Below are 15,960 nucleotides of genomic sequence, written 5' to 3' on the forward strand. Positions count from 1 at the left end.
AAGGACCTGAGAGAGATCACTGTGGCTGGAACAAGGGAAAGACAGGTGAAAGATGAAGCTGTACAGACGGCAAGACCCAGATCACAAAGAGCCACGTGGTAAGGAGTCTGGTTTTTGTCTAAAGGGTTGTTAAAAAAAAAAAAAAAGCCATTGAAAGGTTGACTGAGAAATTTATCAACCAGCTTCCAAAACACTTAGGTAGACACTGCAGACAAATATTGGGGGGCACTTGGAAGACAGTTCTCAAATACTGATGACTCTCCTCCACTAGTGAGCACCTCTGGGCTAGAACCAAGGAAGAGTTCTGTTTGCCGCATCTTGCCCAAGATGCTATGTGTCAACTCGTAATGGTTGGTTCACCTTTACCTTTCCATAGAGCCCATTATGTTTTAAACAATACCCATCAGATCTTGTAAGGCTTGATATTTATTTTATTTCAACTATCACTCTTTTTTGTCAAGTCTAGTCTCCTGCACAGCAGGTGAACCTTAATGGCTTAAGGAATAAATAGAAAGCTGATGGGCTCACACCCATTAACTAATGGATTACTAAGCAAAAGGGACTACGTTCCACCCCAGCGCACTTAGCCCAGGGTTGCTAGGAATTTTAAAGACTCCGAGCTAATGCTTTGCTTCACGGGCCCAGGGGAAAGGAGCTCAAACTCAAGCATAGTTCCTTTGATAGACAGGTGAATGAACGTGGCTATCATTATGTAATCACACAACTTAGAAGTTATTTATTATCGACTGCACAACACATTCTAGAAACATACTGGAGACACTTGGCCTGCCAGCTTGGTACATATGTCGGCTCTAACCTGGCAGACAGAAGGATCCTGATGGGAGAATCACTTAGCTCTCTTGCTTGTACTCACTCCACTGGTGTCCCAATATTTCATGGGAAAATACGTAAGGAAAAGCAGGCTATTTTAAATACATTTCTTTGAAGTAAAGGTGCCTGACATTCTGTTATCTGGAATGCTCCACACCTCTGTAAATTAGCCACCTTGCATGTTGTGTCCAGACCTTCTTTCCATAGTCTTTAATCAATTGTTTCAGATATATGTGTCTCGTTAGCATCCGAGCAATGCAATCGCTTTTTAAAATCCCAAATCTCATGATTTTATTGTGCTATTAAGAGCTTGATTTGTGGGCAGTGGGAACAGCAGAAGAACTCATGCCGTTGATCACATTTTGCAGAAGGTGTCCAGCAGAATGAAGAAACCAGCAAGTGAAGCCCCAGAAACACACGCAGGGTGTGTTTCTCACATATCAGCCCAAGCAAAGACGATCGCCCATATAACCACCTTTGAACACCTTTATTTGGTGGATTAGGGGGTGGGAAGGAAGGGATTGAAAATTAATTGCCTTCAAAGGAGATTCTGGACATGTTAAACCCAAAAATGGGGTGTCAGAAAAAGGGACCAAAAAAACACAGTAAGAGGACCGCTATTTGCTACTAGTCTCACACTCAGAAAAATCAGTTGCTAATGATCAACCTCGATCTTTGCGCTGATCCAAGGCCAAAGAATCATAGACCCTTATGAGCTGAAGGGATAGCCTTAGAGATTATTTTTATAATGCCCTTACAAGATGAAGAGGCTCAGGAAGGGGCAGACTAAAGTCATATGTCAAGGGCAGAGCTGGCCCCAGACCCCCCCATCTCTACCCTAGTACGAGAGTTGACGTTCTCACTCCCTTTTTGTGCTCCCCTAGTTTCCGGGGCAGTGAGAACAAAGATTTCTCACAGGAATTTTTTTTTTTTTTTTTTTTTTTTTGCCATGCCACATGGCATGTGGAACTTCCCCAACCAGGGATGGAACCTGTGCACCCCGCATTAGAAGTGTGGCGTCTTAACCACTGCACCACCAGGGAAGTCCTGTCACAGGAATTTTTAAAGCTGAAGAGTTGAATCTAAAAAGTCCTTCTCATTGAGAGGTTGTCACAAAACAATATCCGAGAAATATTAAAATATGTCAATTTTAGAAAGCCCATGTAATTCCTAATTTTCGAAGTCAGTTTAATGATGTACCCAATGATATACGGACAGAATTCCCTGGAGGGATCAGAACAGTTAATTAGCAAACAGGCAAATCTAGGCTCCTCCTTCCCAGAACTGGGTCCAGCTATGAGAGAAGCTGTCCTGGTAGAGTCTGGACACCGGGGAATGCTTGCGGCTATTTCAAGGCAAGAGAGGGTGGCCCTTCCTGACTGCCTCTCGGCATCTCTTCTTATTCTGCTTGCCATTTGCAGCAAGTGTGGTCTGCTTAAATCCCAAATCAGACCATGTAATTCTCCATCTTAAAACCTTTCAATAGCTTCCCATCACACTTAGAAGGAAACACCTGCCTCTTTTGGCCACTGAGCATTATAGGATAGGAGCCCTGTTTATCTCTCCAAACATATCTCGTACAGGTCTCCCCTTGGCTCATTAGGCGCTAGCGATATGCCATGCTCTTTCCGACTGTATGACCTTTGACCTTGTTCTTCCCTCTGTCTGGAGGGATTTTTTTTTCCTTTCTCTTTGTGTATCTGCTATCTTCTTATCCTTAAGGTCTTGGCTCACATGTCACTTTCTCAAATGGACTATCCCTGAATCTCCCACATCTCAACCCTTCTCCAGTCCAGATGGCTCCTACCTCAAGCCCTATGTTTCAGTCTTCCAGTACTTAGCCCGAGCTCCGATTATTTTTTTGTCTGTTTGCTTGTCTCTCCCATTAGAATGTCAGTACCACAAGGACAGAAGCCATGTCTGTCATGCTCACTATTGCATCCTCAGTGTATATTACAGTGCCTGGTGCAATATAGGTGTCAGGAATTATTTTAGGGGGAGGTTATGACTACTATTTTTCCATAGAGAACTGAGGCCCAGCACTTGCCTAAGTGGATCAAGAATTAAAACTTAATTTCCCAGGATTTACTGGTACTGTATGATAATTGGCAGGGGTTTCGCCAAGGCTGCACCTGTAAGCAAAGATGCTAGAAAGGGCTCCCGTGGAGTTCATGAAGCAACATAGTGCCTCCAAAGCTTTTGAGAGACTTTCTGAGGCTCTGTCTGTCCTTCTCCTCCTCCTTCTTCTTTTTATTTTAAATAGCTCTAGATCTAAGGAGAATTTTTTTCTGAGTTGGCCCCTATTCATTTCAGAGAGAGAAATTTAATTCTGTAACCTGTCTTCTATGCCTCTCCCTATCCAACTTCTTTTAATCTCTCTAGTTCACAGACTGACAACATAAAAATAAGGTCAAGATGAGGAAGAAGTTTTCATTTCCCTTATATCATTCATGACATTTTTATATGCCTCTCCCTTCTAATAATGTAGACTATATAATGTGTTTCCCTTTTTACTTTGCCTTCTAGGGAGCTCAGGAGAAAATTTAAACTTCAACCACAAAATGTTACAAACAGCATCCCCTATTCAATGTAATACATTGAATATCATTCCCAATTTTAAGCGGATGGGATATAAATTAAAGAAAAATTAACTTAGAAAATTGATCTACTGTTCTCCCTCTCAATCAGTCTGTTCATCCAGTGAGATGACCAGAAGAATTTCTCTCTCTGCCACCCTTTAATTTTGGCTATAAATTACCACCTTCATTCCATTTCACTTCATATTCTGAGCTCTTACGCTACAGATCTGCTCTCATAAGAAGTAATCTGTTCCGTGGTAATGTGTAGAAATAGAAGATGAATAATAAATATTTACTACGCGCTAGGTGTTGTGCACATCTTAGTTCATCTACATCGCCTAATAACACTAATGTAATTCACCCAAGGACCTGGAAGCTTAGAGAAGTTCTTTAAGTTGCATAAGGCCAATGAGCTATTAGGTGAGTGCAGTACTGGGTCTGATTCCAAAGCTCATGACAGTGCTAATTCAAAGACTATAACCTGCCATGTAAATGATCTGAAAGACTGTTAAAAGGAACTACTTAGGGCTTCCCTGGTGGTGCAGTGGTTGAGAGTCCGCCTGCCGATGCAGGGGACACGGGTTCGTGCCCCGGTCCGGGAAGATCCCACGTGCCGCGGAGCGGCTGGGCCCGTGAGCCATGGCCGCTGAGCCTGTGCGTCCGGAGCCTGTGCTCCGCAACGGGAGAGGCCACAACATTGAGAGGCCTGCGTACCCTACCCCCCCAAAAAAAGGAACTACTTAGTAAGATGATCCTGGTCACCAGCATTAACTATGTACACTATTGTCATTGGCTCTTGGTATGATAGAAAAGTTATTTAAACGGTCTCTAAACAAAGGACAGGTGAATTAAGCTGGTTAATTAGCTGCAACGAATATTAAAAAAGGGGGGATAGCTGGTTTACAGTGGCTGCACATTTTTCTTTTCTTCCAGATTTCCCTTCTCCATATCATTCCCACACAACAGTCCAAGTCGCAGGTTCTTAAAATGACGGTGACAGGATTCACAGCAAAGAAAAAAGAAGTTTCTTTCAGGCTTTTGTGTTTCAAAAGCCCTTACAAAGAGGGTTCTAGGCATTCACAAAATGTCTGGGAAAGCCATCATGAGTCAAGCAAGGAGGCTCCAGGAGAACTGGGCTTCGCCTGAAGACCAGAAAGTTCCTCTGGACTTGAGGAAAGGGAGAGGTGGAGGGGATGTGTCGAGGCAGAAATGTGAGGGTTCCCAGAGAAAGGCTCTGTTCTCTTCTTCCTCAGAGTGCCCCAAGACCCCTGGAGAGAGAGTGGGCAGTGGGGCATGAGGCAGATGGTCTACACAGCCTGGTGGGGATTTCCATGCTTCAGTGAGAAACCTGGTCACCCAACAGCACTCCTGTCCTCGGGAGTAGACGAGTGCCTTGCCAGGGCTGTGGGATGAGGCTGAAAAAAGCAAGGGATGCCTCAGCAGCGACCAGCCGGGGTTGCAAGTGAGGACCACACAGGCCACAGCAGCTCAGAAAAGATGCTGAGAATGCTGCTGAGCTGACCTCCCTAAGTTCTGGGAACCATGCTGATCATCTAGACCTAAAACTCACCCTTGGGGAAGAGGGACTAAGGAAAGCCCAACTTGACAGAGATTAGGTTTCTGCCTCATCAGGAGAATCGTCTGTGAAACCAAAACTTAGTTTAGAAAAAGGAAGAGTTCTGTTTCTTGTACATCTGAGGGTATGGACGTCAAGCTGCATCAGCTACGCCCATTTCCATAGGGCCTCTGATCACGTACGGCATCGGAGACTCAGCATCTCAACACGGACCCTGAGTTACAGTATCCACTGGGTAAGGAAGGAAGAACCTAGCACCCTCCCACGTTCTCAGAGTTTGCAAGGGGAACAGTCTTCATATCAATATACACAAGACACTCCAGACTGCAGACATCAGAGCTTGCTAGCCCACATGATCAGCCTGCAGCCCCGACAGCACGGGTGCTCGATCAGACACGTGTGGGTACATGACTGCCACTTCCATCAGCAAAGCCTCTCCATCCGATTTAAACTGAGTTTCAAGTTGATTTTGGAGAAAATTTATACAGTTTACAGGCTTAAAGCCTTTGCTTCATCCCTGAGGACAAGCAGGCGAGGGGAAGGGAGTGAGGAACTGCTAACATTATTGAGAGGAGAGAAAAGCAAGGCATCCCCAGGAGACAGGGAGGAATGAGACCAGAGACGCAAAGAGGGGAGATGACAACTGTCAGATGAGTTTCATCACTCGCCTTTGCCTCTACCTGTTCCCAGCTTCTCGGAAAAATTGTCCTTTGGGGCCCAAACTTTCCGTTTAGCCCAAAGATGAGTCTCAGCCCAAAGATGAGTGAGTAGAAAGTTTGAGAAAATTCTTTCAGGCATCTTGGAGTTATGCATGCAGGGAATGAAATGACATTGTTTCCGCTTTCAAAATAAATAGAAGAGTTTTTGGTCACGGAGAGCTCAGGAATGAGAAGTGAGAAATGGCTGAACCTTCAGACTCCAGGAATCCCACAGCTCTTGTAAGCAAACAAATCTCAGAGACTTGGGAGAAAATAATCTGAATAAAGAAGATGCAGGAGTTTGAGGGGGGGCAGGGAGGTAAAGAAGATTCTGTTAGCAAAGTGAAACTTTTTTAGTTTAGATTCCATAATTACTGGGGGGGAATGGAAACCACAGGCCAGTTCTTATGCTCTTATTCTTATACTCTTCTGTTCAACCGCCAAAGAGAACAAAATTCCCCTTGGTAGGCCTCCAGTTCTTTATAATTTTCCAGATGAACTGTATGGTTCCAAAAGGACAAAGCTTTGTGCTTTTCCTTCTGGCGTCCTTCCTTTTGCAAATAAATGGCTATTTTAAACACAACAGCTTTAAACACAAACAACTAATAAATACCTCTAAATCTGGAAAAATAGCAACTGCAAGAAAGATGCACAAAATGGGTTGTGTATACTGTGCAGGGGCTGAGAAATTAGTGCGAGGCACCTTTTCCGCTGGTATTTCTTAATCAGTAAGTGCCTCATGGGTCCAAGGTGGCAACATTCGGCGCAGGTTATATAGCTACGATGATGTCTCTTTGGGTCTCAATATTCCTTACTGATTTAGCAAATACGTAGTCTGGAAAATGGGCTACCTAATACCTATTTCCCACTCCGTGCCCACGTGGCACCACCACTAACTTTAAAACATGCCTCACCTCTTTCATGGCGCCCTGCAGACAGAGCTATAAAATGGCAGAGGCAGGCACGCGTGCATGCACGAGACATGTGCTTTAAACATCTCAATCTATTACCTGTCTGGGTCTGGCAGGCAGCAAGCATCTTGACTGCTCTGCGGAAGCATATCCCTCCTGCCCTCCCACCCTTTGATATGCAACGAGCTGAGGCCGAATAAGCCACTCTATAATTTCAACTGTAGGCATCTTTGGAGATGAATGCTTTGGTAGAGAGGTGCCGGGGTCCCCATTTGGACTCCATAACGAAGCCCTCAAAGCTGAGAGATTTTGCAGAATTTAATAGGCTTTGGGGGCCAATTTTACAGGCTGATTTCCAGGAGCACAAATATTCAAATTTCTTAGCCCCTATTTGAAGGCACATCTGAAGGTGTACCCTACAACCTGTGTGTAGCAGGCTCTTTTGAATCTTGTCCTTGAAACAAAAAAAGGGAAAAAAGAAAGAAAGAAATGCGGGGCCCCCTGGGACTTTGCCAGCAGAGACTCTGGGTAAGTGCAGAGTGACTGCAAAGCCCTGCCAGGAGGCCTTGGGGCTGGAGGGAGGAAGTGGATGAGAGAGACCGGAGATGAGAAGGCCCTTCAGCAGCCATCGGGGAGGCGGTGGCTGGAGGGGGGGGGGGGGGGGGAAGGGAGACATGCACTAAAAACAACAGAAACACAGGTGGAAATGGCCTTGTGGGAAATCAGCCTGTCAACAAACAAAGCTGGAGGCTAGAAACCGCTGCCTCACCAGCCCAGCTCCTGGGCAAGAAGATTGTTCTGTAAATAAATTAGCTGTGGCTTTGACTGCTTGGAAATTAATACTGACACCATGAAAGCTCCAAATGACTCCCTTTTATCAGGAGCAGAAGCGCTACACTTTGCAAAGGGATCTTTTTGCCATTCCGCCTTTTATTTTGCTTTGTTTTCTCGGGGAAAGTAAATTAGATCCACTTACATCAGCAGCTCAGGTTAAAGAAAGGGGAAGAAGAAAGAGAGAGAGAAAAAAAATAGTTTCATTTCATGTACCAGTGGTTTAGAACTTCATTTACAGCTAATCACACCTCCATCTTCCTCTGAGCCATCTCTGACAGCAACACGGCCTATGGGAGACGCAGGCACCCTGAGCTTTGCTGGAAATGCACCAAAGGGCTAGGCAGAGGGTCCTGAGGTTTCTGTCAATGGTCAGGGAAGTTCAGTCTCTGGAAAGAGAAATTAACTTGTGGCCAAGTAAGCCAGGAACTAATTGTTACGACCTGCCCGGTGTGGGCTTTTCCAGAGCATCTCAGGCATGTCCTTCAGCTCTGGTTCTTCCTCCAGAAAGATGGCTGAACTTCCCCCATCAGAAGATAGGAGAGGAAAAGCCCCAAGTTCACTCAGTGGAATAACTGCCCTTATGAATGTGATGCAAATGGGCAAAGCAAAGGCCCTGAAATTGTAATCACATTTATGCTCTGACTAGACATTACAATTTTTCTTTCTTTCTTCCCCAGTTCTACCCTACTACCCACACTCTCCCTGCCCCCAACAAAACAGACTAGAGAATCAGACACTTTTAGGAAAATTAGCACATTACAAATTCTATCATTCAATATCCTATTAGTTAAACCTCTCCCTTAACAATTTCCATACTTTTATGGTTAACTCAAAATGGATGCAAGTAAAAAGGATTTTGAAGTCTCATAAATTCTAAAAGTATGCTCTGGGCTACCAAAGGTACAATTATTTGATCTAATTTTCCAAGAAATTACATGTTGTTTCTTTATGTCCCGGAAAAACGATAATCCATACGTAATGGTTATGATGACTAGAGTACAGCCAGAATTCTAGATTAGTGAGCGTTACTCCAACACCACCAGATCAGAGGCTTTACTGCACATTAATTCTTTAGCTGGTATAGAGACAAGATTACTAGGACTCTTGCTGCTACTTTGTTACAGGTACAAACTCCTAAGTAGACAAGAAGCAAAGGTCAAAAGAAAACTCAGCCCTTGGACATCCAGCAAATAAAAAGTATTTTAAAGGATACGCTGGGGATCACCCTCAAAGCATCACTACAAGTTGGCTGAAGTGAAATAAAGAAGCTCTGACTAGCTGTAGAGGCCCCTCAAACTCTGAGAACTGAGAAGCACCTGGCAACAACTGGTACTGGAAGTGACACAAGGAAAGCAGAGGAAAGAAAGCGGACCTGTGTCGCCGATGTTGGGCACATTAGTGATGACCACAGTGGCGACAAAGGGACCCGTGCTGCAGCAACAGAGATGGCACAGCCCGTCCTGCTGTCTCCCTCACCCCTACACTGTAGAACAGAGCTCTTACCAGGACGGGCCTCATTTTCATATGAGGGCACTAGGATGTGTGTGAATTGGCATCGAGGGGCCACTGGGAAGCTCTCTGGACAGTTGCTTCATGGGAGAGAGACCAATTTGCCAAATGAGCAATTCTGAATAACCAATTTGTCAAATTGTAAAGTTTACAGAATTCATACTGCATGAACCAATATCTAAAGGCTTTGAGGATTTAAAAAAAATTTTTTCGAAGTTAGAGTTTCAGCAATTAGTAAAGTTGTCAAAGACTGGTGAAAATCAACATGCATGTAAAGGCACCATTTGGGAAAAAAATCAAGCCCACCAAAAAAAAAAAAAGGATGCAAATTAGCATAGAACTGCATTTAAAAGACATAGAGGGCTTCCCTGGTGGCACAGTGGTTAGGAGTCCACCTGCCAATGCAGGGGACACGGGTTCATGCCCCGGTCTGGGAAGATGCCGCGGAGCGGCTGGGCCCGTGAGCCATGGCCGCTGAGCCACACGTCCGGAGCCTGTGCTCCGCAGCGGGAGAGGCCACAACAGTGAGAGGCCCGCATACCACAAAAAAAGAAAATAAATAAAATAAAAGGCATAGATATCCTTTGCGTCTGAATGGTTGAGACTTTTGAAATTTGAACCACACAAAATACACATTTGTTCAAGCTAGTTTAACAAATCATTGAACTAAAAGATGATGGAGACTCAGCAGACTGGACCCAAATAAAGCGTTAGAAGAGAATCTCATTCTTTTATATAAATCTGGACTCACGACATGCACAGTGCCCCTAATTTAAAATAGAAAAGACGTTTTCATTCTGAAGATTCAGAGGTGCCAAAGAACAACATAGGCTATACTGGACTTAGACTGGTTTCTGCCAAATGCCTGCGGCAAAAGGGTCCAGCTGGTCTTTTAAACCTGGTTTAAGGCATTTGTCTGAGAGTATTTGGTGACTTGATAACTTGTCAGATTGGTCATCTGGTGAATCTGCGTTTGGAAAATAGACCTGGAGTCTGCCCACTGGTCCTCAAATGCACAGTGGACTGTGTTGAAGGTAGCTGGCTGGCGTAGGGTGGGGGTGATAAGCAATAGCTCATTTAAAGGTGTACAAAGAGCAAGATGCTTTTGCGTTTTAGCAGTCACTCTCACTACGAGGTTTCACGGCTAAGCAAAGAACAGAAGAATTCCAAAGTTGTACTAAATTTAAAAGAAGAAAAAATGTGCACGGGGATACAACTTGTAACCATGAATATAGCAATGAATAAGATAATACATAATACTTGTTTATGATATAATACAGCAATTTAGGCCCAGATGATTATACACAATGCTTGATCTTCCAAGCTTTTTTGGGAACAACACAAAAACTGAGAAATATTCTTTATCTGTGCATAAAGGCAAAGGGCTGCTTTCTATTTTCTTCACGCTCTTTGACAAACCTGGAGAGTCTAGACTACTATCCCCTGGAAATATGTCCAAGATTCTGACCGCTCAACAAGCAAAGGCTGCCAACTGCCCATAGAGTACCTTGGTGCAAATTAGAGAATGACAACTCTTCCTTCAAGATACCTTATTTCCATGGGTCAGAAAATGACTGTAATGTGCTAATTTTGCTCCAAGTGGATACTTTACTGTCATCTGAAGAAAAACTGTCATAATAGTTTTACCAATCTTAGTGATGTCGACTATGTAAATTATGTTCCCTTAGATAAGACATCGTGTGCAATCTGCACAACTATACTTGGGGGCAGTGGACCTGGGGGCAAAATATGGGTAGGAAGATGAGACACAGACCTCGGGATATTAGCTGTAATGGAGGGGAAGACGATAGATAAGTGGTCTGAGGTCAAAGGATGGGCGCCAGCTTAAGAGGATAGGGATTACCTGTAACACTACAAGTGCTTTCCCAATGACACTGCTGGCCTAAGATAGAGTCCAGACCTACCTCATTTCCCTTCAGTCCTCTCTGGGAATATTGTTGTTCTGATTTCCTAATTCTACTAATATTTCAGAGTCTATTTTGACTTCCATTTTTCATCATTGAAGCCTGATACTTCTACCCCAAAATGATCATCTTCCCTTCTAAGTTATTCACAATATTTATCATGCATAAGATATGTATTGGCATGATTACAGTAGATGGCTGGCATTCACATAGTTAACATTCTTGTTCAACCATTTGCTAACTTTCCAAAACGTCCAATTCAGAATTACTGGTCATTTGGCTGAGGCAGAGATTTTAAACTTCCATTCCTCCCATGTGGGAGCCCCTCTAATCAGCATTTGCTCAGTAATGTTCTTACCCCATGCATCTTATAACAAAATTTTATATATTGGGGGATTTACATACGTCTCTGGACTTAGCCTTTTTGAATGTCAAGCGTCTATTCTATATTCAGTTTGGTTGTTAACAACATATCATTTTATATTGTTAACAGCATTCATTTGTGTGAGTCTTACCTTCCCCTTGAGGGCAGGAATTATGTTACATATATTTTCTTTTTTCCAATACTTAATTCAGGGCATATAAGAAATTATTCGCAATAAGCACTTACTAAGGTTAAGAATTCACTCTATGACAACATTCTAAGCACCCCTCACCACGACATGAGTGCTACTGCCAAAATATCTGTGGCAGATCTCACAATTGACTTTGTCCCTTCCGTTGGCTGTGACTCAGAGGTGAGACGAAGAGGAACTGAATTTCTTCAGAATGCTTCAATATACTAATTTAGATCAAATTGTATAGACAGCGAGGTTTAAAGGTTCCATAAATTCTTACCCACCAGACTACGCCCTCACCTTTTCATATTTTTAGATGAAGTTCAGGGGAATTTAGTGGAATCTAAACAGAGGTAAGTTCCTGGTGAGTAGTTATGAGGCTATGAATCAGGGGACTCAAGTTTTGCTCCACTGATATCCTCCATGAAGCATTCTGGGGAATCTTGAAGGGTCAAATCATAGCCCTTCCAGAAGGAAGAGAGGTCAGAATGTAAGGATGAAATCAAGGGAATGACGACACTGGCTATACAGCTCCAAAAAGCACCTCCCAAGTTTTATTTCATGGGTCATCAGTCTCACTCAGGAGATGGTCAGACCTGCTTCACTTTCCCATAAGTGCAAGAAGCACACAGAGTAACCTGTCTGGAGAGTAAAAATGTATTACTAATAATGACATAATAAAGGCTTCATTTGGTCTCATCTGGGCTTTTCCAAATATATTTGCGCAAGGAACCCCAACCCCTTTTTGGAAACACTCATTAGCATCTTCCAGAACTCAACTCGTGCTCCATGGACTGTGCACCGGGGAACAAAGCTTTGGAAAAGGGAAACAAGACAGCCAAAGACAGCTGGCGAAGACCTTAATGTATGTAATTAGTAATGATGATAATTTAATGTGCTAAACAATATATAGCTGGATACAATGTTTATATATAGTTGGCTGAGAAGAATTTGCAATATATAGGATATAACCTGCAAATAAATAATAAGGCAGCTTGAAGATAAAAATAGCTTAAGCCTAATGTACAACAACTAAACTTCCTTACACTTTAAGTGATAGGAAGCAAATATCTTCATTAAAAACACACCAGTGATACATTTAGTAAAACACACAGCTGGTCCACTGCTTGCCTCTTCTGTAACATAACCAGGATTCCCCAAATGATCCCCATTACTGATCAAGAGCCCACCCATAAAATAAGGCAAATTACTTGGAAAGACAAACATTCTAAGGATTTGCCTCAAACCTCAACCTCAGGTGTATAATGTGTGTGTATATATATATATATATACACACACACACACACACAATGTAATTTGTGTTATGAGAAGGTGGATGTTTAATAGATGGGAGAATTAACAAGAGATCTGCAGACAAAGTATGACTAGAGTGATAGAAAAGTCCAAAGCACAAGGTCAATGCCTGCTTTAGAGTTCTTGAATAATTGTATTGACAGAGCAACTTCCAAACAATATCAGAACAAGAGATAACATTTCTAGGGCAACTTCCTTCTACACTGGAAGGTCTTTAATGTGATATACTTAAAAATCCATATTTTCCAGAATCTGGGACAGATTCACCTCTTCTCCAAGAGAGGAAAAAGGAAAACCTTTGACTGTGAAAGACAAGGAGTTAGGTGAGTCTAGAGACAAAACAAACAGATTAAATCTATTCCACTGAAACAGAGACACATAATTTCTCTCCAGAGAATACCAAAGACTGACAAAATAAACAAAGAAATAACATGTTCCTTAACTTGTGAAATGTGACAGTCAATGGCACATGGCAAAACAAAATGCAAGGAAACAATGTTATAAGTTTTCCAATGTTTGTAGCTAAGGAGGATGTGGAAGGCATGTCTCTCCTCTTTGAAAGTAAGTGCTAAAAAGAAGTCTCTTTCAAAAGTCCCTTTGTAAGAGAGCTCTTCTTATTTTTACCATGGGCAGTACTTTGCAGTTTGGGGACAGGAAAGCAAAAATGCCCGAGTCAACTATTCAGAATTGTCTAGGGTACCTGCTTTGTCTGCAAACATCCTCCTCTTGATAACAAAACTGTCAATAGAACCAATATCACTTTCACTCTTAGGCCACGTCATGGGCACATGACACAGATGTGACCACTAGGTACACCCCTTTCTTTTCTAGCCATAGTGACTGATTCAGGGATGTGCATAGGACCTCTGGTGGGCCAATGAGAGTCATACCCGGCGCATTTGACAGAGCTAGTGGGAGAGAGGCGCTCTTGTTTCCTGGGGAGATTGCTAACCTAGGAGGCTAAAACCCCAGAGCAGCTGATACCACCTTTGCTACTATTTGGTGAGGTCTTACCTGAAAGAAAAGCCAAGGGTGAAGAGAACAGGGCTAAAGCCTATAAAGAGACAGATTCTTGGTGTTATGTGAATGCATTGGTCTGACCAGGATGAACTTTTCACCTACGTGCATTAATAAACCACCTTTTATGCTTATCTAGTTTGAAGTTTTCTTTTTTCTTTTCTTTTCTTTCTTTTCTCTTTCCTTCCCTGCCCTCCTCCTCCTTCTTTTCCCTTAGCAACCTAACAGTAAAGAAGCTGGACCTAGACCAGTGGTTACGTGGCTTGATTTGAACAAAGAGCTGGTGACTACGATTCATGAGCAACAAATAAGAAAGCTAGGCATAGAATAATCACAGTCACTTTTAGGGCTGTGCTCAAACAAACATACTCCTAAGTCTGATGAATAACTGATGGTCAACAAATTCATTATGCTGTGTGGTAATTAGTTACGGATTCTAAGTAGTTTGTATACTTTGTTCTAAGTACTTCATATACATTATGAAGAACCTGGCATATGGCTGGCATTCCACTTATGAAGGAAATAAACAGGACTTCCTGTATTTGTTTTGGCATGTTCAAATTTATCTATAATCAGATCCTAGGAATGTTGCTAATAGTTAATTATTTCTCGAGCAGGAGGACAGAGATAGGTTGAAACATAGTTTGATGTATATATTAGAAAACAAAGAGTTAATACCCTAAACAGATAAAGACAAAAGGGACTAAGGAGTCAGTAACCAACCTGCAATGCTGATAAGCAAAATTTTGTTTCAAGGATGTTAAATAAAATATTAAATCTTCAGAGAGAACTACTTCTTTGAATTTTAGGGTTTGTTAAGATTTTTAAATTTCTCTTCCTCAGTCCTTGAATAAAAAGCAAATACCTTCTACAATATGCCAGCTCTAGAAAGGATTATTCAGTAAATGAAGAGAAATGGTTATTTACTGGAAAACAAGAAGTCATATTCTTATCTTACTCCACATACCATACTCTATAACCTATAGTCAGATGAAATGTGAAAAATAAAACAATAATTAAGATGATTAAATAAATAATTTATAGGAAAATCATGACAGACTTGCCTTGTACCCCCAAAATGGTATAAAGAAACCAACAAGCAAGCAACAAACTGGGAAGTAATGTTTGAAATACAGAGTGGACAAAGGGTTGATATTCTAAACATGTATAAAGTACATAATATGCAATTCACAAAAGAAATATAAATGGCTGATGCACATATGCAAACAATGTTCACTTCTTGCAGGAATAAAAATTACAAAAACAATAAATCAAAATATAATTTCTTTGGCCCAGTAAAACGGAAAATATGAAAAAGAATCATAATCCTCAATCTTGGCAAAGGAATGGCTCCTTCCATAAAATTTGATTGGAGTATAGTTTCGGTATTTTTTGGAGGATGATTTTAAAACATGTACTAAAGGCTTTTTAAAAAGTTCAAAATTGCATTCCTCTTCACCAGCAATTCTACTCTTATGTTAAAAAAAAAACAGAAATGAGTACGATGACTCATCGATGATCTATTTTAACAATTCATATGAAAGGTCAAGTCTACAAACAACCATCATGCCCAACAATAGGGGACTGGTTTAGTAAGATTGGATATGTTCCAGCAATAATATTACATATTGACATTGGAAGATGGTTGTAGCATATTATTAAGAAAAAAAATCAGATTATAAAGTAGGGAATATAGTACAATTCAATTTTTGTAGTAAAAAGAATACATGTACTCAAGTATGCATAAACATGGAATGGAAAAGCATAATCTAAACTACTAATCATAGTCATTTGGGGTTAATGGGTTAGTGGGACCATGGATATTCATTCCTTGCCTTTTTCTTTGTATTGAGAGACCTTTGAATGGAGTATATATGTATACCATACATACAGAAAGGTACACACATCTTATGTATAGCTTGATGCATTTTTCAGGAAGTACACAAATGTATACAAGTCAAGAAACAGGATATTTTGGTACCTCCAGAATTCCTCCTTTTCCTTTTTCTAGTCACTGATAATTCTCCCAATTGTATTATTATGACTTCTAGAAGAATAGAATGGTTTTGCTTGTTTTGCATTTTATGTAAATGACATCATACAGTATAAAGTCTTTTGTATCTAGCTTCTCTCATGCAACATCATGTTTCCAAGATACATCCAATTTATTGTATTTAGCTCGAGTGTGCTCATTTTCATTGTTGTAGAA

The sequence above is a fragment of the Leucopleurus acutus genome (genome assembly GCF_964270905.1).
Source record: "Leucopleurus acutus genome assembly, chromosome: 3".
In the NCBI taxonomy this organism is placed as follows: Eukaryota; Metazoa; Chordata; class Mammalia; order Artiodactyla; family Delphinidae; genus Leucopleurus; species Leucopleurus acutus.